This window comes from Pygoscelis adeliae, unplaced genomic scaffold (genome assembly GCF_000699105.1).
Source record: "Pygoscelis adeliae isolate BGI_AS28 unplaced genomic scaffold, ASM69910v1 Scaffold411, whole genome shotgun sequence".
Lineage (NCBI taxonomy): Eukaryota > Metazoa > Chordata > Aves > Sphenisciformes > Spheniscidae > Pygoscelis > Pygoscelis adeliae.
This window is the reverse complement of record NW_008824111.1, coordinates 1,839,292-1,843,063: the sequence shown is the minus strand read 5'-3', so window position 1 is coordinate 1,843,063 and position 3,772 is coordinate 1,839,292. Positions and strand designations below refer to the sequence as shown.

At 59.4% G+C, this 3,772-nt stretch overlaps 1 protein-coding gene across 1 annotated transcript in view; it reads right to left on the bottom strand.

The window, feature by feature from the left end:
* Positions 1-3,772, bottom strand: part of TEX264 (testis expressed 264) — a 50,212-nt gene that overhangs the window by 44,633 nt on the left and 1,807 nt on the right.

The window sequence follows — 3,772 nt, the reverse complement described above, 5'->3', positions numbered from 1 at the left end:
GAGAGAAGGAGGGAGAAGTCCTCTGGGCTGCTAAATATTAAATAAAAAGAAAAAAGAAAAAAAAAGAGTAAATTAATATTAATCTTGTCCATTAGAACATAAAACATTGCTGGCAGGGATTTGGCAGCACTCAGGGAGCACCCTTGTGTGAATGCCAGAGAGCCAGGAGCCAGCAGGGAGCCCCGGGGATGCCGGTGATGGCAGCCGCCGCGAGGCCCGGCACGACCCCATGGCTGCCCACACGCTCCAGGCCACAAGGCTCCCACCAACCCCACTCCCGGCCGAGAGCTGGCACACGGCCGCTGCTCTCCAGCTCTGGCATACCTGTCCTCTCTCCTAGCAAGAGCCTCCTTTGGCCACGAGTCTGCCAGCACAGCAAATGCCGCACCGGCACCTGCCGGTCATCAGCCCCTTCCTGCTGCAGCACCAGGGGCACCAAACCCCAGAGGAGCCGGCAGCTGAGAGCCGGTCTCAAGGCGGCTGTCTGGCCAGAGCCCGCCGGCGCTTAGCCAGGGACGCCACAGGACACAGCGGGCAGCGAGCACGTTCTGCTGCCTGATGACAAAAGGTCTATTTTTGGTGACAAGTCAACATCCGCAGCGGGTGGCCAGCTCCAGGCGGACCAGCCTCTGCCAGAGGGTGCTTCACTGAGGTCAGGAGAGCACTGAGAACGAGGAGGAAGAGGAGGAGGTCATCTCTTCCTCCCAGGGGAAAGGCAGCCTGTGTGACCAATCCCACCCCGCTGGACCTCCAGGAACGAGGAGCCAGCAGCGCACACCATCTCCCATGCCACCATGGCTACAGCGGGCACAAGCACACAGGGACACCCCACGGGACACCAGGGTGCTCAGTGCCTGAGCCAGCACAACAGGCACGAGCATTGCAGCCCCCGGCCAAGCGACCCCCCCAAAACTGGCCCCTTCTTCACCTGCCCGGAGGCAAGGCAGCCCTCTGCCCACCCTGCCCAAGGACATCCTCACTCCCAGCACCCTGCCTGGCCTGGCGTGCCTGTCAGGGAGATGCGGATCTCCACAGGAACCAATTCAGGAGCCACAGAGCAGCCCATGGAAGGTCCCACCAGCACCCCGGCTGCTCTGGCAGGCCCAGGTCTGATGGAGTGCTCACGGGTGTCAGGCGAGAGGAGGCTCCCGCTGCCGTGTGGAGCCCCAGGCACCACAGCTACATCCTGCATGGCCTCGCTGTGCCCCAGCCACCACAGCGCCTATGGAGGCACAAGGCTCGGGCCGATGTCACCTGCCCAATGTCATGAGCAAAGGCAGCTCTTCCAGAGAAGGGCAAGGTCTGCGGGGCTGCCTGCCAAGCCTTTGAGGGCAGGTTAGGCTCCCGTCACAAGAGCCAACCGCATGGCCTCCAGAGCTTGGGACGCCTGGTCGCAGAGATGCTTTATAGGCTTTGTTGGTCCCCAAGAGCTTCCAGCACCCTCCAGGCTCACTCCACACAGTGCAGCACCCAGAGCCTTTGCTGTGCCCATCCTGAGCACCACCCATCCAGCAGGCTCCCAGAGGGAGGCAATTCCCCTGCCCAGTGTCACCACCAGGATCTCCCAGCCTGCCCCACAGACTTGGGGCCATGCACCCTCCAAAACATCTAGAGACCCACACAAACTCACTACCATCCTTCACGAGGGCCCCACCGTGGATTATAGCTCCCCACAGTATCCTGCCCCATGCAAGGAGCTCCCCTCGCACCCCAGCTGAAGGCACTCACACCCCACGCCAGATCAGTGGCCAGTCTGCGGGCAAGCAAGTACAGACCCTTCAGCAGGGGGACAAAAGAGGGCCTCCAGACCCAGTAACGTGTTCCAGTCTAGGCTGGGCAATGAGCTGGGCCACCAGGCAGAGGCCCTGGTGAGCCTTGACCACAGCAGGCCACAAGCTGCCTCAACCTGCTGGGCCCTGAATCCAGAGAAACCTCCTCCAGTCACCGACACCAAGACAGGCCTCCTTGGCCACCAGGTGCCATTCAGCCATGCTGGCACAGAAGGTCTCGCCTCCTGAGAGGCCTGACTGAGAAAGGAGAAACAGCTGCCTTCCAAAACCCTGGATGGCCACTGGAGACGCAGAGACAAGGTCTGCAGCCCCACTGCCTGCTCTAACCACAGGGTGAGAGCAGAGACACAATGGCTGCAGGAAGAGAAGAAAAGAGACAGGACCAGAAAGACGAGGCAGCTTCAGCCTGCATGGACAGCCCAATTTTCCAGGGTCATGTAGGAGCCACTTCTTCCCAGCCTCACCTGGTGCTGCCAGGGAAAGCACTCCCTGTGCCAGCCACAGCAGGAGTCACCACAAATATCCTTATCAGTATCCACGGGCCACAGCAGTACAAGCTTTCACTATCCCATACTTCGGCAAACAGAGAGGCAAGGCACAGCACCCAAGCAGAAAAGGTCTGCAGGGCAACCACAGGCATGTCCACATCACGTCCCTGGAGCAGGGCAGCACCAAGCACAGATGCTGAGCCCTTCCGACAGCACTGACTGCCCCGCTCCACCCCCAGAGATGCCGGGGGAAGAAGCAGCAGCACCGGGGCTCTCGACTCCAGAAGAGGACCTCGACACAAGGACAAGGACACAAATTAGTGGTGGGGGAATTGCCCACTCTGACCATGTGGGCCCTAGCACCCCAGGCACTCCCCATGGCTCCCATCTCTCACCCGCTCCAAACATGACACTTCTTGCGGACAAAAGCATCCAAGCATGTCTATTTGAACCCTGCCTCTGCCCGGCCCATCCCAGGGGGAAGTCCTCTTTGCCACCCTCCTTCCCAGGCCAGGAAGGGGCACTGCAGGGTGTCTCTTCTCTGCCTCCCATGATCCAGATCCAAAAACTGGAAGGTAAAGATAAGTCAGCTTGTCACAGGATACAAAGACACAAGGTGGTTGAGTGCACCAGGCTCTGCTGAGCATAGTCAGCTCAGTGTTTTCTCGCCCATGATATCTTCCTGCCACAGTGCTTCCTTCCAAGAAGCCACACAGCACTACGTTTTCATGGACAAGCTCCCTCTAAGCAGGTCCAACCCTCAGGAGCACCGTCTTGCAAGCAACAAAACAGGGGCAGGCACTACGCAACCCATGAGCGTTCCTAAAGCAGGGCCAGTCACCCCCAGAGCAGAAGCACTGGGCGAGAGCTATCAGACCAAGCACTGCGCCCTGCGCCAGCCCCCAGCACACGTGCCCAAGCACACGCACAGTGCTGCTGGCCACCCCGCCATCCCTCCCCCCCACAGCATTCCTCCAGGGTCACACTAGCTACCGCAGAATTACTGGGGAGCCAGGCTGTCTGCCTGCCACGGACAAATGCCCACATGCCGTCATGTGGAGACCCCAGTGCCACCGAGCATCAGCAGCCAGGCTCCTCACCCCCCAGCAAGTTCTGATGCACTTTTGTTTGCTCCTTGTCCTGGACCATACCTGGCGGAGTACTTAGCTCTGGCTGGCAGCCATCAGGCAGTGCACTTTCTGTTCGCCTCTCAGCCTGAAGACCATCATGGAGTAACTGTTTCATCAGACAGGAGCCCTCAGCATGCACCACCTGAGGTTTCAGTAAGAACTCTCAGGGGATGTAAGGACTACAGGGAGAGCACTAGAAACAAGAGTATGGATGAGGACACTGCAAGCTGAAGAGACCATCTGCTTTCAACCACAGAGCTGCAAGTCCAGAAAGAGCTTTGGCTGCACTTCCTGCAGCCAGAGGATCTGCCAAGGAATGCCTCACCTTGGGGTCATGGACATTGGCCTCTGCTCCATAACCAGA